The sequence below is a fragment of the Meleagris gallopavo genome, chromosome 5 (genome assembly GCF_000146605.3).
Source record: "Meleagris gallopavo isolate NT-WF06-2002-E0010 breed Aviagen turkey brand Nicholas breeding stock chromosome 5, Turkey_5.1, whole genome shotgun sequence".
NCBI lineage: Eukaryota > Metazoa > Chordata > Aves > Galliformes > Phasianidae > Meleagris > Meleagris gallopavo.
In genome coordinates, this window is record NC_015015.2 from 8,052,379 (window position 1) to 8,077,998 (window position 25,620).

A 25,620-nucleotide genomic window follows, 5' to 3' on the forward strand; every position below is an offset into this window, starting at 1 on the left:
AAAGAAACAAAATTGCGAGCATCTATGATGATTTATTTCCTTTTCATCCACACTGAAAGCAAATGTTTTGATTTGCTACAAGTTTACTTCTCTTGTTTTTCTTAGCATTTTTCTTAATATTATGTTTAGATCTTAATGCAAAGTATGCTATAAATTTAGATGTATTGCTTTTCTTATAGCAGTATAATCCAAACATAAAGTTGAAATTGAAGATAGCTACTGAGATGCAACTAATTAATGATTACTAATTTTATTTCCAGATACCTAGTGCCTCCTGAAAGGCAGAAAAGCAAAATGTCATTGTAATCTTGTTTTTGTTGTGGTGGAAATGGTGGTTTCTAACAGAAAGGTTTATGAGGGCAGAATGAAGGTGGGGGAAAGAGAGAGAATGAGTGAAATACTAGTTATTTCTTAAAATGGAATGAAATGGTATCTTCTAATATCATACCATACTTTTCCATCTGTAGACATGCTACACAACTGAATCTTCAGGGGACTCAAGATCTTGTCAAATAAACCAGAGGGATTTGAGAAATTTGATCTGATGTCGTGATTCCTTGTGAACTTGGGCTCTGGCAGAGCTGGTGCAAGAAAACTAGGAAGCCGCTGTGCAGAAGCAAATATGGATATTCCTTGCTAGGCTTTTCATTTAGTTATTTTCAAGTGTTCTGAAAATGTTGCATCCAGTATGTGGTGGAAACTAGGGAAAATCCAAAGTGGTTCATGTGGTTGTATGTTTTATATACTGGAATAAGTACGTTAACTGTTGGGTGCTTCTCTTTGGAAAAGTGCCTGATTGATGTTCTTTCTGATCTGTCCACTGTACAAGCTTTCACAGTTGGTGATGTGAACAAGTGCAGATCTGAAATGAGCAGGGTGACTCTTTTTTCTTCTGTGCTGGTGGGAAAGGGTGGCTGGCTCTGGCTGTGTGCACCAGTTCCTGTCTGCTGGCTTTGGGAAGAAGCCAGCCTCTCCTTGGCCTCCTCATTTTCAGCTCTAGGAGGGGATTGCAGAGGCAAATTGCATCAGGACTTACCTTTACTTTCAAGGACAAGTTGAACAATTCTCTCTGTTTAGATCCACCCGAAGTAGCTCAAATTTATTTAAATGAATAGCACATCTGACTCTGCTGTTTGCTGTCCGAAAAGCTGGATCCTATTTTCCATGGCCTCACTCTTCCCTTCCACCCCCGCTCTCTCTTCCTTCTCCCCAGAGGAGGAGAGCGCTGCCATACGGCATAGCAATCCTCAACGCTGGAAGTGGCCAGTTCAGGACAACTGGAAAGGAATGTGAGCCATTACTGGAATTCTAATCTCAGACTCTTCTAGAAAAGAGCTTAACAGCTTTTTGCTTGTCCTCTTGGGTCTGATGTTTGACAGGAAATGAGTTTGAAGGGTTCAGGAGCAGGTCACAGAACTCGTCTTGCTGCCAGCTGCTCTGCCGACCTTAACAGTGTGTTTGCAGAAATCCGATACACTTGCTTATTATTAAAGCCTTTTCTCCGAGAAAACTTATTTCCAAAGCCAGGTCCTAGTAGACGTATTGCTAGCATATTACATCTTTGCCTCTCTTGAATTCTTCTCCACTGACACTTGTTATGACCTAAGACTCTAGCCATGTGAAAAATGCTGTTTTGTAATTCAAGGCAGAGTGAGCAATTGTATTTGCAGGCATGTTTATGTTTGTTCTTTTGCAGCACTTATTTTGTTTGTTCTTCATATGCCCATCTGTGGGATCTCAAAGAAACCCAGATGCTTTCCTGATCTTGCATAATTAACGTTAGACCTCATTAAATACCTCAGATCTGGTCTCAGTAATGTAATTTTAATCAATGGGCTTTTCCTGCATAGCAGCTGAGAAGTATATTCCCAAGCAAACTTAAAAATGAAGTCGTCTCCATACTTTCTTGGAATCCTACTGACAAGCAAGTGTTGTTCAGTGTAGAACAAAGTTCAGATAGGCCATGGAGACTAATGGCATGTCCCTTTTTCTTCATCTTGTCTTCATAAGCTGGTTGTTGCTGTTGTTCTTGTTTTTTAAATCAAAAGTGTCAGAGTGTGGCTGATCAAATCAGGACAATGTGGAAACCCAGTAACAGAGCTATACTGGCAGGAATATTGCAACTAATACTGAAAAGCTATAGCAGAAGTACACTTGATCACATGCTTTGGGAGTGCTGCATCTTCTCAAAAGGACTGTTAGTAGCTTTGTGTGTTGCATTTGGAAGGACTTGTCCAGAAAGGGATCCTTGTACAGGCCCTCTGTTTCAGCTCAGGGAGCTGGGTTTTCCCCCTCTCTTGCCTTCAGTCCAAGAAATGTTGGTATTACTGCAAAAATAATTGAGAAGAAGAAATGAGTATACCACAAAATATGCAACTAACAGATCTTACACTGCTGCCATTTTAGCATCTCTGCCTTTTTATTTCGCTCTGAACTTGTCACTTCAGCTCATCTGCAGCTTCTGCTGCTTTAATGTGTTAATCAGTTTGTACTTCAATTGATTGTCTCGTGTCTGCTGTCTCTCCAGTGTGTCCTGGAACAATACATGTGCAAATATGCTGACAAAAAACAGTGGAATATAGAAATGTATCATTATTTTGACTTTTTTGTTTAACTACTGAAAAGCGTTCCACAAATCATGAGAAGTAACTGGAATGAGCTTGCAAGCTCGAAAGAGCTGTCACTCCTGGATAACAGCTGCTTCAGCACTAATCATTTGTCCTTCCTGCCCCAGTTTGAAAGTGGCTAAGTAAGCAAGTTTGCTGTAATATGCCAAGTTGAATAGTAACCCTTTGATTCAGCAGAAAGATTACCAGATTTCATAGCACTGAGTGAAAATGGGATGTTCTTTTTGTTTTAGTGCTGCCTATGTACAACACATGGGAAAGCATAGGTACAGCCAGGAACTAATAACAATTAGGATTCTGACTCAAAATATTTCAGGGCTGGTTTTTTCTTAGCATTTCTTGAAAGCTCTCCTTCTGGTTCCTTAGCTATGCTATTTGAGAGTGGATACTTCCACCTGAATAGAAGATTTCTTAAGGCAATACATAATTTTTTCTAGTTTTGGTATGTGTGCATGTTTTTAATTGCTTTATTGAGATAGACCTAATTAAAATATTTCCTTCCATAAACATCACTATTTCTGAGACCAGTTTTGACTATAAATGTGGGATGTGTTTGTTATGAATAGCTTGCTACAAAGAAATGAATATCTGTTAGTACACAAAATTAGAGTTGTGATATACCTCTGTACTAAGGCCAGATGTATCTGGAAGAGGATCTGAATGTTCCAGCCAATCAAAGATGATAGATGTTTAGTGTCCAAAATAATAAAATCATCAAAATGATCTAAATTTATAAATTTTGTCTAATTCCTTTGTATTTTGTTAAGGAAATGGAAAAGCTGATTTGTATTCATCTGTAGGTACACTCGGGGATCTGAAATGAGAAAGAGACTGAAGCTTATCTTAAACACGGTGAAAATTAAGCAAATGGAGGGTAACCAGTTTAATATTAAAGAAATAAAGAGACAGAACATTGCAATAATTTGATTTTTTGGTACGTATATAGTGGCAAAAGCTAATAGCCTTGTTCTGGGTTAATGGTGACCTGCTGAGACAAATAACACAATACATAATTCTTTTAGACCATTATAAAGCAGCAGAGGCTTTGTAAGTCAAGATCAAGGCAAGAGAAGTACCAACTCCTTGGACAAGGGATCGCTAGCCTTCCTGACTACTTTATGAAAATATCTGTCGCAAGGACCAGAGGATATGTTTCCTTTTTATATCTATATTTTCAAGACCTGAAGAGAATCTTCAAAAAGTAGATCCTAGATACCAGAGAGAGAGAGCAACAGCCCTGTAGAGGCTTTATTGTCCTGTTGCAGAGGCTAAATTCTGCTATAACGTCACCGTAATTCCTGAGTCAACACAATGCCTTTGTCATGGCATTCTACTGTGGGCAGTGCTCTGGAAGCATCTCATCCCCACAGGTTACCCTCACTGCCCACAGGAATGTAACTGTCTCCCTCTTTTGATCATTCAGTTGCTTCTCTGCATTGTAAAGAGTTAAGAACTGCAGTTTTTAACTTTCTGGTGACTTACACAGCGCCTATATTCCTAGGCAAATTAGCAAAGTGCAGTGAGATGAACATCAAAAGGAAGTTCAGTCTCAGAAAGGTTACAGAGAGGAATGTAAAGGACCTTCAGAGTGCAGACAACTACTGACCCAATGAAGTCACCTGGAGTTGCTTCACTGCTTATGGTATGATTTTAGGGGATTCTTTTGCTTATGTTTTCACGGTTTTGTTTTTCTTAAAGCAGAACGTTCCATTTTTACCACTATGGAAGCTTTAAAAAAAAAAAAAACAGTACTGTTCTTGATGGACATGTGTTTCAGAACATTCATGTCTCAAACAAATGGAGAAGAAAAAAAAAAAGTGATCCAAAAGATGATAACGATTCCAAGAATCATTAATTTTCCTCTTCTGGACTGAGTCCTGAAAAAACTTGCTTGTAAAGGCAGAATTTCAGGGGGAACTCCAACTTACAGTCATCATTGACTCACAACCCAAAAAATTGTAAATAATGAATTAAGAGAAGTTTAAGAAATATCTGCACATAGATTCTCCAGTCTTATAGCATCCACTTTTCACATTCGGAGGTTTTCCTCATTGTTGTAAAAGAACTACACAAAAACCAGAGGAAACAGTGAGCTTGAATTGTACTTTTGATAACAATTTGTGTGCAGTTCCCTGGGGTGTAGAGAAGGAGCAGGAATAACATAATTATGTTTTCATCTCTAGTCATCCTGTGTAGGTTAACAGAAAAAAATTGTTGATCACAATGTTTCCTTAATTGAATGCTGTTGACGACAATTTACTCTTGAATGCAGAGGCTAGGTGTACTGAGTTTTTACTGTCCTATGGAGTCTATGATTCCCTTAAAGGAAAATCCTGATCATTATTTTTTCTGAAACAACCTTCATTCTCCTTGCACAGCCACTTTAGTAATCATCTCTTGTGGCCTGATTGAAAAATCCAGTGGACCTGTAATGGGAGTCATTTCATTGACTTCAATAAACTCTGGATCAGACCCATGGGGAATGAAGAATGACTTTCCCCTAATCTCTTAAATTCTTCTCCTCTCTCGTTCCAAATTGATTACAAAACTGGTGAAATGGAAGGAATCGTTTTTTTTTTTATCTTGTGCTCTTCATCAATCTTCAAGTTTATTTTGGGCTATAAATCGCCCTAATCATGGATGCTTTCTTGTTTTTGTCTTACAGTGTTTAGTTGCAGAACGCCAGAATGCATGTTTACTGCCCTTCTGCAGCTGCTGTTGTACCAAGATTGTTTATCTGCATAGTGCCTCTGTGGCTTCTTAAGTATTTCACAATCGAAAAAGCTCAAAACTTTTTAGTAGAATTTTCATATTGATAAGAGAACAAAACCATAATGTTCTGGGAAGGAATCTGACACACTGAAAAGTCTAGTTTATTTTCAGCTTTTGTAAAACTGATGCTGAGAGGTAGCATAATAATAGCAATTTTCTGCAGCTGTGCTGTCTTGCAGCACTCCATGCCCCACTTCACTGCTGGTGCAGCACAAATGCATGCCACAAATGGTTTGCCTGGGGTGAGTCCATAAGACTAGTAAGATAATACATACTATGATTCTGTATAGTTGTATTACAGATCCATAAACATTGTGCAGCCAACACTGTGTCATTGTGCAACTGAAGTAGTTATTGATATGCATCACTACAACTCTCCAATTGTGCAGTGTTTCCAAAGAGGTGCTCAGCTTACCAAGATGCATTGCTCTACCTCTGCTGTGTAAGATCGTAAGACTTCACATGCTGTGCATTGTGGTATCCAAATGAAAAATGATGGATTTTTGAGCATTGGAGTGAAAATTAAATCCCCATGATTCTTCTTATCACACATCCATCTCTTTTTGGAATCTAGCCAGCGCCAGTTTCAAAACATTGGCAAGCAATGTGATGCTCATGGTGATGAATACAAACAGTCTGTTGCAAACATGTCTGAAGTCATGCAAAGTTTTCAGGACCAAGGCAGTAAGGCAGCTGAGGAGGAACTTGACACCACGCATACAGACTGCCGCCCCCTACCGCAGCAGCCTTGCTTAGCGGAGTGTGGTCTGTCTTGGGCATGTGATGACTGGTAGCGGGTTCTTTTCTTAAATCTGGTCAAGTTAAGGTAAGAACCCCCACAACCAAAGTCCCGTTCAGAAGCATATTGAGAATCCCTTTGAAGGGCAGCAGGGGATTTGCTGCATGAAAGCAGTTCTCCCTTTGACAAGTAAGAGCATTGTGCTTCTTTGTCATGAAGCAAGCTACAAGTTAGCTGCTTGCTGTCTGTGCTGAGTAGAACTGCCTGGATGTTGTGTAGGGGCTATGTGAAGCTGTCACAAAGGTGTGATAAGCTGAGAAGTCTGTAAAAGGTACTTTCAGACCTGTGCATTTCTGAGTCCCTAATTTGTTTGATTTGAATGGGATTGTTGCTTATGAGTGAAGTCTTCAGAATAACTCCACAAAGAAGAGCTCACAAAGCGCACAATTGCTTCGAGAGGCTGGCCTATATTCATGCATAAAGGTCTTGAAAAAGATCCCTTTTTGGAAAAGACACCCCTTGTGTCATGCTTAGCTTCCTATAGCCACACGTGCAAATCACCCTCAAGGCCTATCTGGCTTTGTCCCTCACTGCTATTGCAGAGGAGAAACAACTTTGTTTGCTTTCCATGGCAGGCATGTCATCATCAGCATTTACAGCAGCTGTAAGCTGCAAGTTTTTCTGCACAACTTTTCAGAAAATTAGGGCTGTAGCTTTATGCACCATAGGGGGTAACAAGTTTGGTAGACCTTGAAGGCAGACTTATCCTGTAGTAGCTTAAAGCTCTGGACGAATGCTGCCATGACTAGACTATACTCAGTCATGCTCCTGCTTTGAGGATTAGAACTGCTCATGGAAAAATGTGCATTGTGCTTTGTTTGGAACTCATCCCACATGTTAATGTTGTTATGTATAGCCTCCATTCTCCCTTTAAGTGTGTGGCTGGAGTGGTGAACATGCAGAAATGCTTTATATGGGGGAGGGTTCATGCCTTGTACAGAAAGAGAAGTTTTCTAATAATAAACACATGTTGTGGGGGTGTGTGATGAGTTGTTTGTTTGTTTGTCTGTTGGTGTTTTTCTAAAGAAATTATTTGTGAAAGTTCATAAGCGTTCGTCCTCAGTGCGTGTTGGTTACTAAATAAGTAAGCTGTCCTGCCACCAGAGAGACAGCATTAAAGGCTCTTCTCATGCCCAGGATGCTCTTTCCCCATCACCTCATGCAGAAATGCGTGACAGTGGGCAGGCAGCAGCATACAGCATAACCCGGAAGAGGATGGCTGTAGAAGATTGACACATAAAGGATGCCCAGGCTGCAGTGTGCACTCTTCTGGCGAACTCCTAGTTAGCATCTGGGTCTCTAGGCAGACAGTCTGACTCTTCAACTTCTGCAGCCACTGCATCTGTGAGACCACTTTTCTTTCCCCTGTTTCACTTCAGGAACCCTTTCGTCCACTGCTGTGTCTCTTTATTTGTCTCCTGGGATGTCCTTGTGAGCATTTTGAGCATGCCGTCATCTCTGGAGCTCTTCTTTTCCTACGTAGATTGGATGAGTGTTTGCTTAACGACAATAGCAGTCCTGTCCTTAGTTGCCATGAGTTGTCAGCTGTTGGGGGGAAGGAGAAAATGAGCTATTGTAAGAATGATGCTTTCATGCCAACTGGAACAAAGAGCTTGGGTTGTTGCCCCTTCCCCCTTTGTTTTAGCTTTCTGGTTTTTCCCAGTCTTGGAGACAGCAGGACAATTTCAAAATCCTCTGCCCCTGAAGAATTAGGAATATCACTACCTTGGTAAGAGGAGTTTAGAAAAATTCAGTACAAAGCAGACTAATATCTGCATCTGTTCTTACAGAGCATGTTGTGGCAAAGGGAAAACAATGATATGTGCAGAGGCACGGTATTTTTATTCATGCTGATACTGGCTGTTTGTACTTGAGCAGGTATCCTTTTTCCAGAAGACGCTGGACAAACTGAGCTGTTGCACTGGAGTGGAAGGACACCACTGGCTCCAAGTGGTACAATCTGTATGAGTCACTTGGAGAGATCTGTGCTGCTGTGAGATTCTCTTCCCTAAATTAGATTTCCGTAAGGTTGCTTCTAATTTTTTTGTTGTTGTTGTTTTACCTTTCCTAACAACTGAAGTCAGCATAAATTGCGCAACAAAACTAAGTGACCCAACAGTACAGAAAGAGATGTATGAAACCCTAGTCATGCTTTGAATCATTTGTATTTTTGCAATCTCTGACTGGTGGTGTTTTTGTTTTTTCAATCCTCAGCTGCTTTTTTGCTGCTATGGTTAGAGCATGTATTTCTGTTTTGTTAAAATGTGCAGAGCTGCAATCCTCGCTTAGGTGACCATGCAGGGTAGAGGTGAAGAGGGAGTGTCCAGAGGAAGATGGAATGAGCAGCTGGATAGCTGGATGTGCACTGCAGGGACTGATCAAGTAAAATGATAGTTCTCAATTTTCACTAAGTGAGAGACTGTACTTTTTCCAGCACGGCTGCAGCTTAGGGTGAGAGATGTTGTCTTCTCCCCCTGCCAAGGGACAAACAGCAAATATGACGTGTATGAATACAGAAGGGTATCTGGAGCCAGCTTGTCTAAGTGATACATCTGTAAGGGAAAGAAGAGGAGTGACACTGTAGAAAAGTAGAAGCAGTCCCACCGTTAGCTCTGTGGGGCAGCTTGTTTCACTGACCATGACCATGGTCTTCAGACTCTCTCTTCTCTGGCTGAACATGCTACGATTGGGAATTTCAGTGTGATATTGGTCCTGTTTGTCTCCCTCATTACCTACAGCAAGGACAGATTTCTTCCATGACACCCACAAAATGTTGCAAGGCTTTTTTATTGGAAGTATATCCAGGTTTGGGGATCAGTGAGATCTAGGATTCTGGGAGTGATTGATTGGGTCACTTGGGACGCTGCTCTATCCTGTTGGTTGTTGGTGGCACTATTATTTAGGTAACATCTTTTGTGGATTTGTTCCTCTCAGTGTCCACCTCTCGCTAGAGAAAGGAAACTGAAGGCCTGGGTGCTTCACTGGACAGAGATGCAAGCTCAAGTGCTTGCCCAGGCAGAGCGGGAAATGCAACATAGCAATCAGAGATCCTCAAAACTGGGTTGCACAAAGAAATGCTCTCAGAGAGGTGAGGTGAGCTCCTGTTGGGATGACAGTGACACAAGGACTGACTGCGCAATAAGTGACATAGGTCACTGGAAAGCCAGGGGGATGCAAAGTAAAACCACTGTTTGGCTTTTGTGCATACCTGCTAGAAAACCCACAGGTGACAGCAACAAAAGCCACAAGCGACTTTCTGGGCAAACTTGGGCAGTTTGTTGTATTTGTTTAAGAGGAAAGTTTCTCTGATTGATGCATGGTAATTCACAGCTATAGATACGTCCTAAAAGATGTTAAACTGTAGATCATATGTTCTGTTGATAGAAACCAGGTGTGGGGTTATACTGAGGATTTGTCACAAGCCGATCATAGTTTATACTTTATCTGCTACAGGTTTAGGTCTGATTCCTGAAATTGTTGTTTGTGCATGTGATCCTTTCTTTCCCCAAGGCCTCATTAAATGTATATTTTAGTAAATTGCTTTATGTTTTTAATACAGTTGACTGACCCCTAGTGCCTAATGGAATTTTTTGTAACAGAAGTGCTGGAGCTGCAGTGGAATGATGGATAGCATCAAACTGCTTGAGAGATGCATCAAATGTGAAGTCAAAACGTGCACATATATGAGGGACAAATAGCCTCTACTGATACAAATAGTTCCGTGTTGCCATATGAGTTAGTAAGTCACAAGAGCATTAATCAGTAGGTTTATTCCAGGAAGATTTCTAGGGCTGAGGGACAGTATGATCATCAGCAGAAGGATATTGGTGCTGCCAGAAACAAAGCTGCAAACTGCAAAGGAATTTAAGAAAATGCATTCAGTGATGTATTTGTAATAGTTTTACATATTTGTAAAACTGTGGAATGAATTAATTATATTCCCAGAGCTTACAATATAAGGAAATCTGAGAAGATAATATTTTCCACTGATGATGATAATAAATGTGATCTATATTAAGTAGTTAAAAAATACTCGAGCCAAAATTCCATGAAAACTGGCAAGTCACGTTTGGGCAGTTTTTCTTGAAAACTGTCAAGAATGTGAGCTAAAGGAGTATTGCTGGAAATCTATACGTCTCGCTATACCTCTAACACTGCTGGAAAAAGCCACGAGGTTTTATTCTGCTTTATGCAAAAATATGTAAAATGACAAAATGCTCTGGGGAACTAAAATTATGTCGTCGTCGTCGTCCCCCTTCTCCGCCATGTTGCTCAATGCGGCTGCTTTTGCTCGATGAGAGCCATCACCCAGCTGCCTCGCACTGGGAGCAGGAGGTATGCCTGCTTTGTGCTGGGCCGGGGTTCTGCTGGCAGCATCGCTGTGCTTGCCTCCAGTCTGCACCACCACCACCTGGTGCCCGGGAAGTACTTCAACGCATCTGTCGCTGCTTTCAGGGCAAGGGAGGCAGAGTCGTTCGTTTCTGACTCCTGTGACAGCTTGTAATATTTCCAGAACAAGGTGACTTTTTTTTATTTTTTTCCCATTGAGAAGGGAAACTTTCAAAATCTTTTGTGTATTTGCATATATTTATAAAAATATGTCTAAATATACTAAGTGTGTTTAGAGCTATATGCGTGTGTAAAATAAATATTTCTCCAAGTACATATATTTAGAGATGAGACTGATGCCAAATCAGACTTGTCCACTTTAAGTCCCAGATTGCCCCTGTCCCTTTTCAGCCAGCAGACACATATCACAGTCAGCTGCAGAGATAAGTCACCCTCACCAAGGCAGAGTGATTACAACCTGCTGATCTGAACTCCCCCAGACTCTCTCAGTATTTTTGATCCAGATCTAAGCTTGGTGGCACAAGCCTGTTTCTAGCACTAGCGCAGATAGCTGAACCACTACAGCAATCACAGCTGAGCGCTAGAAAATGGAAGAAGCAAGTCAGTCACATGAGGGAGATGAAAGCCAACACTAAGTGCTGTGATTATTCTGTCAAAATGACTGCTATAAACGTGTCTTTAAAAAAGAATCTTTAGCTAAACAATACCATCAGGTGATATTAACTGGTGTCACTTTCTAATCTGGGCTTGTGAACTGGCTGACTTGTGAATACTTTGCAGCAAACTGTTAGGAGAGGGGCAGCAATTCTTGCCCAGCTGGAGACCCACCAACGTGCAACACAGACGTGCTGGAGAGGGACTAACAGCCACAAATGCCTTGTCACACAACCTGCTGGTACCAGCCTGGGAACTCTTGCCTGTGCTCCAGCAAAGGGCTAGGACAAAGTGACAGAGTGGGTGATGTAAGAAGGTGACTCCAGCTAGTGGTTCACTTAAAAACTTGGTTAGAAACCATGATAAAATTTTGGGACCACAACTTGGGGGTCGTTTCTATATTGTTGCTTGATATAGTCATGTGAAACTTGCTTGCCCATCTGCAGCATTTCTGTTGCTTGAACTTCACTGTCAGTGTAAGAGGCAAAGCTATGCTTGGGCTGACTTGAAACTCAGCATTCGTGGTCCAGCCATTTATAGCTGCTACAAAACCAAAAAGCCCAGATCTTTTATTTGTGTGATAGGTGGATGAAGCTCACTATCTTGATGCAGTGGTTGCATGTACATCTGCTACAAGAAGCTCTTATTGTATATTTCTCCAAGAGCCAGGTTTTGTGGAGCTCCCTCAGTGGGAAGAACATACCTCTGTGTTTTCAATGATACTGAATGACTATTCAAAGAATTCAAGAACAGGAGAAAAGGGAGAGATTTTTGTCACATAACTGACTTTTTTTTTTTCTTTCATGAAAGCATCAACATTAAACCCCCCAAAAGTCCCTTTAAAATGTCAAGATGATGTAAGGTACCTGCGTCCCACCCTTCTTGGGTGTTCTTGGCTCCACTGTCCTTGACCTGAGTAATTTCAATACTATTTGTTTTGAGTAATTTTGGTTTTGCTGCTGCATGTCCTTGTGAATAAGAAACAGTATTTCCATTGGCAGCAGTTAGTCCTCCATCCACCCATGTCTCCTAACGCATGATAAAAGCACAGAATGAACTCTCAGACTCTGACCTTTAAAGCATGTGTGCGTTTCCTCACACAAGTGGACTGGGGGCAACATTTCATCCTTTAAATGCTCATGCATCCATGCTAATGGATGCTCATTGGCAATCATAAGATTTGAGTCCAGGTTTTGAAGATACCTTGAAGGATTTGGAGGTTTGGTGATGGTACTTACAAATCCAGATCTAACTTCTGTTACTTGAGATCTGACTGGATGAAATCACTGGGACCTCTGCCTGTGCCTATTTGGGTGTTACGATTTCATACTCATAATTTCCTGGGGCTGAGATTCAGAATTTCTAGCTGAACCAACTTTAAAGAGGAAGAAGCAGGTTACTAGTAAGGCTACCTCTCCAGGGATCTTTTTTTTCTTTGCATATTCACATTTCTGGGAACTCCACACTGCAGAACCAAAGGTCTTTTCAGGTTTAAAAAAGCAAGGATTCTTGCAAGTTTATGGGAGGCATCTTTTTGGCCTCTGTATGCTCTTGGCTGTAATCTTGAAACCTATTGGGAAATGAGAGAGAATGTGGTCTTCTGCACAGTGCCACAGTGCCTGCTGGTTTTTATACGTACATAATTTGAAATGCTTTAAGCAATTTCTGTTTAAGAAGAATGAATCTTCCAAGAAGTGTGTCTGCTTCGAACAGGAGGACTGCAGTTTCCATAAACTTCTCCAAAGCTTGAAGGAGGTTCCTTTTGGATCTGTAAGCACACCTTGTCAAGTTTAGAGCTATGAGAAGTATCTGTGCTGGGTTCAGATTTCATGACCTTTTGTTCCTTGCAAAGCCTATAATCCCCTTTACTCTTCATTGAAATGTTGAATGACTAGATTCATAACGTTACTGGTGTCGGCAGCTGCAAAAGGTAGAAGCTGTCACTTGCTACGAGTGTTAATAGATGTGTTGGATGACTTTGTGGGATGCCTAGCTTATTTTTGTTTGGTGCTGTTACACAGCTATGGCTTTTATCTTGTAGAAACCAACATCAAAACCTGTGCTTGCATCTCCCTCACTCCTCCTTTATGGCCTAGAAATAAAGGGTAATGCTGCTATTTGGGAGACTGCACTGTTCAGTGGTGAGGGGGGTACATTGTGTCTAAAGGTCCTGTGTCTGGGTGTCTGCCCCACAGCATCTTCAGCTCCAAGTTCTGTCTCTTCCTAAATGGCAATCTCTAAATGTGTACTGGAGTAACTATTAGTTTGATGCATGACTGTGGCAGGTTAATTATCCTCTAATGTAAGATTTTGCTCATACTGTGCCAAGGGCAAAAGTTACTGTCATTCTGGAACAGAAAAGTGTATATGAGTTATCTATAGAGTATATATGTAAGTGCCTGCACAGAGAAGTACTGATTCTGTTCCCAAGTGGAATGGAGTGAGGTTGGAGTGAGTGATGTAATATTGTATGCTTATCTGGGACTTGCTTCCTTATTTCCCCCTTCCCACCTACCCTTAGAAGTCCATAAGAACCCCCTCAACTTTTTGTCAAGGTCATGTAATGGTTACATAATTTTGAAAAGAGATGTATATTCCTGAGTAAGACCTTGGTTTATTTGACCTGTTGAAATCTTAGGGCTTATGATCCCATGAGAATTAAAAAAAAAACTGTGGAGTTTGGGCTTTTTTTCTATGCAGGCATGTTACTTTGATTGGAGGCTTCCTTTGCAGCACTTCTTGCTTCCATGTGACATTACATGAATCCCTACATTTTCAGCTCTTCACTCTCCTGCTCAGTGAGATATAGAAAATCTTGATTTATCCCTGCCTTAAGGGTTAACATGTTGCTTGTTTGCACCGTGTTGTGTGATCCCCTGATGAAAGCTGTCATATAAGCTCTGATAATCCAGCACACTCATACTGGAAAGCATGTAGTCTGAATAGTTAGACACGCTTTCTTCTCACTTTGAGAGAAGACAAGTCTTTCAGCATGTTTTGTTTTCAGATTGTGATCTTTAACCTTGATGCTTACAATGGTTGGAAGAGAGAGAGTGTGTTTCTGGTAGAGATTAACCAGACAGAGACTAGTGGAGCAGCTGGGGGGGATTCCAGCTCTTTGCTGTACAGCTCACCTAGCCCAAGAGTGAAGTCTGTGTCATGTCAGCAAGAAAAGATCTGCCTCTACTTGGCAACTAATCCGTAATACTAAGCTTGCTTTCTTACTGTTCTTTCTCTCACAGTTGTTGGTATTATCTTCAACTTCTTATGTCAGTTTTCTTTTCCAGGCACATGGAGGGTTACCACTGTATTTTCTTACCAAACCTGAGATGAGGAAGTGATACAAAGTGATAGTCTTACAATGACATTTAAGGGTTTTTCTTTCCCTTCCTTGGAAGCATGGAGAAGAAAGCATAGGGAAGTTTTAGGATTTTGTTTTGGCTTTGATTTGCTGAGGTATAGAAACTAGGTGAAATTAACAGCCTGGGTTTTCAGTTTCAATTCTTCTGTCCTCTGGTTTCGTCATTTTGGAAATGTACACAATGCACGAAGAGTCCTATTGCCACATCTTCCGATAAGACCAGTGTAAAATTGGCTTGGTTATATAATTGTTTTAAATCCTCGTTGTCCACGGTATTCTTTCTGATTAAGTAATTTAAAGATATGTATCCAAATCAAGATGTTCTTAATCTCAAAAGTTGTCATAGTGGCTTTTGTCTTAGATTCTGACTGCAGGACTTGAATCATTTTCTGCAATCAGTCAGCATTCCTACAACTTGAATGTTGGTACAGTATTTTGAAAGAGGCTGATACTTCTGTAACACAGGGTGAAGTGATTCAGCATTCCTTGGCATGTCCTAGAACAAGGATAGTGAGAAGGAGCACAGTCCGCACCCACTGGCCTAACTCCTGGCAGAGCAGAGAAATGTTCTCAGGGCATATTTTGAATGAATCCACCTACACCCCAAAAATGTTCTTACTTAGAGAGGTTTTGCATGTGTCTGAGCCATTTCCTTAAAAAAATATTTCATTTGAGAAGCTGGTGTGTTCACTATATACCAATAGTGCTGTGGTAATAAACAAGTGAGAGTTCTCACAATTAATGCCAGCATTGCAGCTCATCTCTTTCAGATTAAAATATATAGTTTCATGGTCTTAGAGAAAGGGATTCCAAAATACCTAGTACTTGAGGGGATTAGCCAAAAATATGAACACTCATGTTTCAGCTTAATAGCCTGTGTGAATGCTGTCATTCTGCCCTCAGGAGCTGTGGGGTTGGCATCAAGACTGTGTCTGAGCATGTTGAGAGAAGTTTAAGTATTATTAATATATGGGACACATTCCACTGATGTGCAGCTTCGAGGTGCTGAGGACGCCCTTGTTAAAATCTTGGCAGATCATCACAAGCATCTTCTGCGCTTTTGGCCTGAGGGAGGTGTTCCTTCTTGAGCTCCATTAGTCAGGAAAAAATGGGAAGGTTTCAAAATAAAGCTAAAGTTAAAACTTGGGAAAAAATCTTCTGCCTTTTTAGATTAAAAGCTGGTTGTGGGGCATGTAGTTGCAGGCATGTGCAATGCCATAGGAGTTGTGAGGAAGGTGTAAGCTTTCCTGAAAAGCGAGCTCTCTGCATGGTCTGACAAGTACTGACTTCTCTGCTGAAGACTTGCACCTTGCTAGGAAGTTTTCCAGCTCAAGCAGACATGTACCTAACAGTGAGAAACAGGCACTTAAATGAACTTTGTTGAACTTGTAGAAAATATCTGAAATTTTACTGTAAAAATCTTTCCACTGTGCATGTGAACTGATTGCATAGGTCTTTGTGGCGAGCAGCAAAAACATTAGAGTAAAATGAGAGTGTGCTAAAGTCAAAGTCTGTTTCTTACCACTTGGACTCCCTGTGGCTGTTTAGGGGGTATCTGTCGTCTTTGGCTCTCCTTTTGCAGCTACGTGAGGAACATGTTGAGAACTGTTAATATAATATATATCAGTTCTTCCACAGAGGATCTAAGTGGTTGCACAAACACATCACGAGCAGTGTCTTTTGCAATCTTATCCTATCAACTCCTGTCCTAAGCATAGGTTACCTATAGATGAATGTTAATTCTCCAGAAAGGAAACAGACAAACAAGTATCATGGAAAAAGATAGAATCATAGAATCACCAAGATTGGAAAAGACCTTCAAGATCATTCAGTCCAACCATCCACCTATCACCAATATTACCCACTAAACCATGTCCCTCAGTACAGTGTTTAAATGTTTCTTGTACACCTTCGGGATGGCGACTCCACCACCTCCCTGCGCAACCCATGCCTCACCACTCTCTCAGGGAAGAAGTATTTCCTAACGACCATCCTGAATCTTCCCTGGTGCAACTTGAGGCCATTCCCTCTCATCCTGCTGCTAGTTACATGTGAGAGGAGGCCAACCCTCACCTCACCACAACCTCCCTTCAGGTAGCTGTACAGAGCAATAAGGTCACTCCTGAGCCTCCTCTTCTCCAGACTGAACAATCCCAGCTCTATCAGTTGTTCCTCATAAGACGTGTGCTCCAGAACCCTCACCGGCTTAGTTGCCCCTCTCTGGACACACTCCAGGGCCTCGATGTCTTTCTTGTAGTGAGGGGCCCAAAACTGAACATAGTACTCGAGGTGCAGCCTTACCAGAGCTGAGTACAGAGGGATGATCACCTCCCTGCTCCTACTGGCAGCACTATTTCTGATACAAGCCAGGATGCCATTGGCCTTCTTGGCCACCTGGGCACACTGCTGGCTCATGTTCAGCAAAGCGTGGACCGATACCCCCAGGTATGTTGCTTCTACACAGTCTTCCAGCCACTCTGTCCCAAGCCTGTAGTGTTATCTGGGGCTGTTGTGGCTGAAGTCCAGGACCCAGCACTTGGCTTTGTTGATCTTCTTCCTACAGGCCACAGCCCAGCAATGCAGCCTGTCCAGATCCCTCTGTAGGACCTTCCTACCCCCAGGCAGATCAACACTTCCTGCCAACTTCTTGTCATCTGCAAATTTACTGAGCATGTACTCAATGACCTAATCCTGGTCATAAGTAAAGATACTGAACATGACTGACCCCAGTGCTGACTCCATGGGAACACCACTTGTGACTGGTTGCCAGCTAGATTTAACTCTGTTCACCACCACTCTCTGGGTCCATCCAGCCAGCCAGTTCTTTAGCAGCAAAGAGTGTATTTTTCCAGGCCAACAGCCTACCAGCTTCACTAGGAGAACACTGTGGGAGACAGTGTTGAATGCTTTGCGGAAGTTCTGGTAGACTACATCAACTGCCTTTCCCTCATCTACCATGTGGGTCACCTGATCATAGAATGAGATGAGGTCGGTCAGTCAAGACCTGCTTTTCATGAACCCATGCTGGCTAGGCCTCATCCCACAATTGTCCCACATATGCCCTGTGATATCCCTCAAGATTATATACTTCATAACCTTACATGGCGCCAAGGTCAGGCTGACAAGCCCATAGTTTTCCAGATCCTGTTACACTGATCAGACAACTGGTATCGGATCCTGTTATACTGACTGGACAAAAGATAATCACTGTTACACTGAATTATTATCTGTTGTTCACTTACTTTGAATGAAAATGCTGGAAGCTGGTTTAAATACGCAAGCACACTTTCTACTTTGTACCAAATGTTTTCAACACTAGGTGCAAATAGATAAGTCCAAAGAAAATTTAATTATGGTATGTAGTTAGCTTTTCTTTCCCTTCAAAGCTTGGAATGTGATCATTTTTACAGTTTGTAAAAACTCGCAATGTTTAGAGGCTTGATGAAACAATGGTAACTTCTGTGCAGCTGGAGGCCCCTGTTCCCCACTGTATTCTTCACAGGAGACAATTCTTGAGTGCTCTGAATGTTTAAATGGTCCCTGGAGTGCTCACCAACTCAGGCAGAATTGTAGTTTGAATATTGCTGTGGTTTTTATGCTTAAACTTCCTGGTGAGCAGAACAGCAGCTGAGAATGCTCCTTTGAGCAGGAGGTTGAGCTCAGTGACATCTTGGGGTCCTTGCCACTGCGTGTTTTGTGATGCTTTGTGGTACTTTGTGAAGGTGATGCTGAGGTTCGATAATAACTATAGCCGAGCAAGCAGATAAGGTGCAAAAGCAGGCTTAATAATTAAAATTTAGTTAGGACCATGTCACGAAGGGAATGTTGGGGGATGACTGTCATATTCGTATGCCTCTGCATCTGCTGGGATTTGCCTATTCCTGTGTTAAGAAGTTTAAAGGTATAATTCTCTATTTCCTGAGATAACCAGGCTGCTTGAGATGTTTATAACAATTAGTTTCTCTGGTTAGAATAGGCCAAAAAGATTCGTGTGCTTTGGATGAGTGTGACTCTATTGGTGTTTCAAAATATTCCTTCATCTTAATCTTTAAATTATCTTGTGAAGCTGCTGTGAAGAGCGAAGAGTCAGGGAAGGGGCTTTTTGTTGTTCTTAGATGCTCTGATGTTGTATTTGTCACTTGACTTAAAAAAAAAAAAGTTAGCATAAGCAAAGTAGAAAACATTTACTATTTAAAATCTGATTACTCTATGTGTGAACAGTTTGAGTCCAGTTGGCCTGCTGTAGATCTGGAAGGGATTCTTTGGGTAAATAACCTTGTATATTTTCTATTTCAGCTAAAAACAAGTCATTTTTTGAACTAGATTTGCAGTGGCTAAATTCAGCAAAATTTTAAATGCAAGCTGAAGGGGCGGTCTTGAAACAAGAAGTCTTGAAACACCACTATTTTCTGCCAAGAGAAAACTTTCATCAGAGTGAGGAGAAATTGTATGGGATTGATTTTCAGTTTTAATTATTTCTAGTATACAAACAAAGTAGGGGAGAAAACAGTTCTATCCCATAATTTACTTCGGCAAGTAGGGAATCCTAGCATCATGCTCCTTGCATATTCTCTCTGATGCGTTTTCAGGGAGACTTGGTGCTTCAGCAAGTGAAGTCCAAAAAGCTTGGTGATGGCCATTGCTTTCTTCCCTGTGGGACCTTCAGATGTTTAAAATGCTGTGCCCACAGCCATCATCCTGCACCCTACTAATAGCAGCCTGGGCCAGGGCCTCTAATCCCAGAGGCAGTTAAGTCATCCTGAGTAGAAAGCAGGTCATATTTGTGGCTTCTCAGGCTGCCAGAGAGAGCATGTTGGTGGCAGCAGCTTGTCCCCATCAGCTGTGGTAGCTGTAACCCACTGCATTGGCAGGGGAGGAAGCCACAGCCCCACCAAGCCCAGCAGAGGATAAGTGTCCTGCTTACAGGGAGGGAAGGAGATGGAGTGGCAGGAAGGTCTGCTGCAAGGAGCAGTTGTCCAGCTGAACTGATCTCCCACAAGAAATCTAGGGCAAGTTTTAAAATCGACTTGGTTCAATGTCTGCCATAGGCAGACCCGGAAGCCTTGCTCTGTCCTGTGAGGCCTTGCTGAGACAGTCAAATTGATATCTAGGGGTATGCTGGAGAGGAGCTAAGCCCAACAGCACACAGCTGTTTTACCATCTTAGAAAGTCTAGCTTACTTACAAAAAGGAATTTTTGCATGTTGATTCATAAGATTTTCTTTGGAGACGGACAGTCCTTTGGGCTCTCTGCTTTTTCACTCATCTGTTAAAAAGCTCCATTTTGGGACATCCCAATTCTTCCAGCCAAGAAGAGCTGGATTCTGCTCCTGGCTTGCTCAGAAGTGGTTGCTCAAGAGCAAAATGAAGCATTCCTGTCAGGAGTTGGATGCACAACATCCAATGTGCTCCCAGGGTCAGAGAAAGAGGTCTTAGGCTCGAAAAGAAATCCTTCGCATGGCAGTACATTACGTCAGTACATAATTGGACTGTCCAATTCTGCATTCTGGTATGAAACACAGCAGCCAGGTGCTGTGTCCAGCAACACACAAGTTTAATAAACTTCCTGTTATACTTGCAGACAGAATAAATAGTTCCATGGAGTCTGCTTAACAAAGCCAACTTGCACACCTCTATATTACAAGTCAAACTGCTACAGTTAAAGGACTGTCAACATTTCCCATCGGGATGGATGATTTAGCTGCTGTGCTTCACATCAGGGTTAATTTTGCATTTGACTTACCTTGTGCTGCTGCAAGATTTCTGTTTTTACCAAGCATAATTTGTATCCACTTGACCATGTCATTCTTGGGCTTGAAAAAGTTTTGAGCAGCAGAAGTGGATCTTTTGCAAATACTTGGTGAATGAGAAGAAACTTAGAGGCAGATGCGCACATGGTCTGGGGATGGCAAGCATTCCCTTTTCTTTGCTTTTAGTTTTAAATGACTCGTTAGTGTCTGCAGTCCCAGCTTTCTGTTCCATACTGGACGCACAGCGTTTGTGTAGAAAGCAGACTTATTGCACTGTGTAATAAGATTTGAATGCAAACATTTAATTAACATTATCTGTTCAGAGTCATTACTTAAACAAAAGTTAACCTTTCTGTGCCTAGGCTGAATGGAACTTTGAAATTGAAGATTATTTTTTTGTTTCTCTGACCAGTGCTGTGGATTGATGTACTGTTGATACAACCGCTTTCTCAGATTTCATGTATGGAAGTCAATGATGGAGTAGTAACTTTATTAATTTAGCCCATACTGACTCAGTTGAATACTAATATTTTGACCTTATTCCCTAAGAAATATTCTTCCTGCTACAAAAAGTTGGAATGTGTGGCCATCCCTGCAGTGTGAGCCATGTTTATGACAAGCTTTCGGAAAGATATTATTTCACATGTAAGTGCATGGCTGATGGTTCTTAATACATTTTATATAATCAGAAAGAGGTATAGGCCATCATTTTCCTATGTCTTTTGATATTCCTTTTTTCCCTTTTTTTTAGTGTACTGAGACCTCATTGCAGAGAGCAATTGCATCTACAAAGGTATTGAAGCAACCAACTCCTTTGATACTTTTGTGCACCTAAAGCCTTGCAGTAGATCCACCAGCCTCCATTAAGGAGAGATGTGGGAAGCTGGGCATCTGTTACACATTGACTAACCCATATAGTCTAACTCAGTAATCACTGAGCTGAAATCTGCCTGGTTATCTCAAGAAGGTGAAGGAAACTGGGATAGGGATTATGTTTTGCGAGAACACAATGCAAATTCCTTAACCAGTTTTCAGTCTGGAGAACATGTTATTGTTGTACAGTTGATAACACTTCATGGAAGTTTATTTTCTGTGCCTTAAGGGAAATACAATTAAGTGAATTTCTATTTTAAGACACGACTCTTTCCTGTCACTGATGAAGCAATAACAATTACAGAACATGGGATTTTCTGGGAGTGTTGAGTGCTTGTTCTCATTGGTCTTAATTTTACTGCTTCTATTTGAGACATATCTATAATATTCTCTGAGGTAATCCACTAGAAACCTTACTGATTTTACTGGTGACTCCTGGCTGGTGTGTACTTGTTGCCCAGTAAGGCTAGATGAAGGACACATCCCATAACTGCAGGTGTCAATATTGGAGGTGCTGTGGTATTTCCGGACAGGACTGTACATGATAGTAGCTGAAATTTAGAATTACAGAATCGTGAAGGTTGGAAAAGACCTTTAAGATCATCTAGTTCAAACATCAACCCAGCACTAACATGCCTACTAACCCATGTCCCTAAGTGTCACATCTATGCATTTCTGGCATTTGTACCATGGACTGCTGCTGGCATCCAAATGAGTTTGTTTCTCCACATTGAGAACTGCTTCTGTCACTAACCAGCCCAGAGACCAAAAATGTTCACAAGCGGTGCAAGTCCATTGTCTAGTCCCTGCCTTTCCACACTCATCATGGCTCAGCAAATGCAGAGATTTGAATCTAACATGACAAGAAGTGTCAGAACTGGGGATTAATTCTGTGAAATAATTTCCTTGATGGGATACTGCCAGGAAGCTTGACTCTGCATTCTTTGGACACCCCAGGTTCCCATAAACTGCATGGAAAGGACAAGGAATGCAATACAAGCTTGTAATCGTTTCAGTTAGATAGAGATATCTTAGCACATAAGTGGGATGCTCTCAAGAGCCTGCTTGTGCCAAAAAGATGACCCTTCTAGAACTGGGACCATTTACAGAATGCTGATTTTTAGTGCAGAGCACGTTTTTATAGCTGACTTTTATAAATGTGAAATACCAGGCGAATTAAGCTTGACAGTGCTGACAGAGCCTTAATTAAATCAGTGTGAACAGTATCAGTCTTGCATAACTCTGTTTCCATCAAGAGCATCAGAAATTGAGATTTTTTTTCTTTGTCCCTTGTAAGAGATGAAGTTCTGACAGCTTGTTCCCATTTTCAGTACTGCTAGTTCATTAATTCGCATCCATAACTCTAAGCTTTCTACTTCACTCCCCATCTCTCTTGGTTCTCAGTTTTGCTTCCTTAGCATTGACATCTTGGCTCATTCCCTACAGCTATGTACTGGCTACAGAGAGTTCAAATATGCCTTTCCTGTAACCTTTCTGTCCCTCAGTTTAACCACAGAGGGTACAAATCTGCAGTCCATAGCAAGATCTTGCAAAGTGCTAACTGCACTTGTAGTTGGTGTTCAGTTCTTTGGAGGGTTTTCTGGGACCAAGTCTCTAGACAAAACTGTCTTGAGTGCAACGAAAATTCAGCAAGTAAGTAGAGTGTTGGGCCAGGGCTGCTCCACAATGACAGCAATCCACATGACTTCCATGAAATGGGTGCCGGTTAATTGCTGAGTATTTTAAAGTTAAAGGTGATGAAATGTCTAGTCTTGCTGTCAGAGACTTGTCTTTTACCTGTCTGCCCGCACACAAGGGGGACTTCTGCATGCCAGCCTTTGAGTCATGCAGCAAGATGAGGGCAGCCACGTGTGCAATAAAGCACAAGCTAGGGCAGAGTCCTCTGATTACTGAATGAGGGGCAAAAATTCTGGCACTCCCCTTGTAGTAGATCACCTCTCTGGTTTTGAAATCCACCAAAGCAACTGGAAACAAGGAGGCAAGAGCTGTCCCTCTGACATGGCCTTTACGTGAAGATAGGGCAGGAAATGCTCATGTGATTTGTGCAATTCCAGCCAGCCTGGCTTTTCCGCAGGGGACTGTATGCCAGTTGTCCTTGTGGCTTGACAGCCAGGGAGCACCTGCTGTTGACAGAGAGCAGGAAGCAGAGTCTAGCTTTGTCTGGCCTGATGCCACATACAGGTCCCCCCAGGAAAAGGAAATTCCCAGCTGCTACCAAAGACAGCTTGAAGTCCTCTTCTCTTCTGGAACAGTGCAAGGGGAACTTAACCTGGATGTGATATCTGGGATCTGGCCTGAAATCTCTTCTTCAGCTCAAGAAATAGGTTGCCTGTCTCTCTCTAAACATTTTTGGCTGTCTCTCCTTAAAAGCTTTATATAGTTTCACAAAATGACTCACACATTCAGCACTGCAAAACAGATAAACAGGGGGAAGCCGAGAGTGCAGAAACGCGTAAGGCCTGTGACTAACTTGGTAGTGCACGGGTGGTCACATGGGTTGACTTCATTTCTGCTCTCCCTTTCTCTCTTCTGTGTGCTTATCCCACTTATGTCCCTGATCTGAACTGATCATCCTGTGATGAGTTAGGCTTGATCAATGCTATGAACTTTGCAAGTGTTTTCTGGGAACATATGAACCAAGGTTTAGGGTGTTCAAAGTGCCATAGTGTCCTAAAATCCCAGCGTTTCTTTGGCTGCTGTTCATCTTCTTGTCTGTTCTCCATTTAGTTCCCTTTTGATTTTGCGTTCAGAGTCAGACTGCATCATGTAGAAAGCAAAGAAAAAAGAGATTTTGTGGAAGACTACCAGAAGATTGTAATCTTCTGGTCTTATCTCTCATTCTAGACATATCCTGAAATGACTTGTTCTTTCTTCTCTTTTCACAGTGTAAGCATTTCACAGAGGAGGTGACATGACATCTTCCAGTGCTGTAACATTTCGTCTCCCTATGTCTTCGCATTTTTTTCCACTTTCTCATCTGTGTATTACAAACTTAATTGAACTGCACAATGACTTTAAAAATACAAATTCTAACAAAGACTAATGAGGATGTTTCTTGGCAGTTGGTCACTGTTTTGCCTTGGGCCCATAACTTTGCTTGCTGCACTCCACTGGGTGCTTAGTCCATGGTTATGTATAAAGATAACTACTTTGAGATGATTGTATCACAGTTCCTTTGTATGCTTTCAGAAGGATTTAACCTTGTATAATCTGCCCATTACAACCACATTTTCCAACAATAGCAGGCTGCAGAATACAGTACAACAGTGTCAGCATTCCTGCTTCTGTTCATTCTGTCGTTATATTTAGGTTCCACTGAGCCAATTTGAGAGCACGCAGAAAAGAAACACAAGCTCAAAGCAATGGCTCTCAGTTTTAGTCCACAAGAAAAAATGGCAAAGGCAGTAAATGAGGTGTGTGATTTTTTATTTTTATTTTTCTTTCTGTTTGAAACTGCCTGTGAGAATAGCATAAGCTTAGGTGAGACCCTTTTTATCTAATCATTCACATCAAGTAATTTTCTGATTTGGTTTGATCAGCCTTACATGAAGGCATTGGAGAATGATTGCAGCACTTATCATTTTTCTTTATGGGATTGCTGGCAACTTTCTACAGCACCATGTATCTTGCAAGTGTGAGCATGCAGAGTCTGTCTTTTGAAAGCATAGGGAACTTCCCATTCTTCTTGTTGTCTTATGACCTGTTTTCCACAGGCAATACCACAATACTTTTGTAGCAAAGCAATTTGTCATGATCTGCTTCAGATCTTGCAGATATTTTTTCTGCAAGTACAGTTAGCAGTTGCAGAGTCAAATTCCACTTAAGATTAGAGTAGAAGTAACTTAGCCTTAGTTTCCTGTCTGATTAGTACTGTAAGTGATGTTTAAAGAGTTGAGCAGTCATGTTCCCTTGAAAGACCTTTTCCTTTGAGTTATTGTAAATGAACACCTTTATTTTCTGAGTAGCATGTGTCAGGAAAATCCTGAACCCATTTTGAAGGCATGTTATTGCCACGTAGGTGCATGGGTCAGTCTTTTGCAAGGCTAGAAAGGATCTCACTTTGCCTCAAAGTATACTTCTGGTTCCTAGAAATACTCTTGTTAAAAGATAAGCAAAACAGTGTAATTGTGGATGTTCGATGGGTATTCTAGATGGAGTTAAGTCTTCCTTGTGCACCATGGGAATGGTCATAGAAGAAAAATTCCAGATGGGCTGATCGTAAAGCAATTGATTGCTTAATGAGGTTTCAAGCTGGGGCATCTGGGAGAAGAACTGTGGAGCAGAATGCTAAAAGGAAAGGCTGTGTTCATCCTGACTGGGAAAGCTCATGCCTTGAAATTAGAAAAGTGTCCAGAGTCCCTTATGGAGGGGAAATGGCTTCTTCTTTTGGCCACTGTTAATTAATGTAAGAATT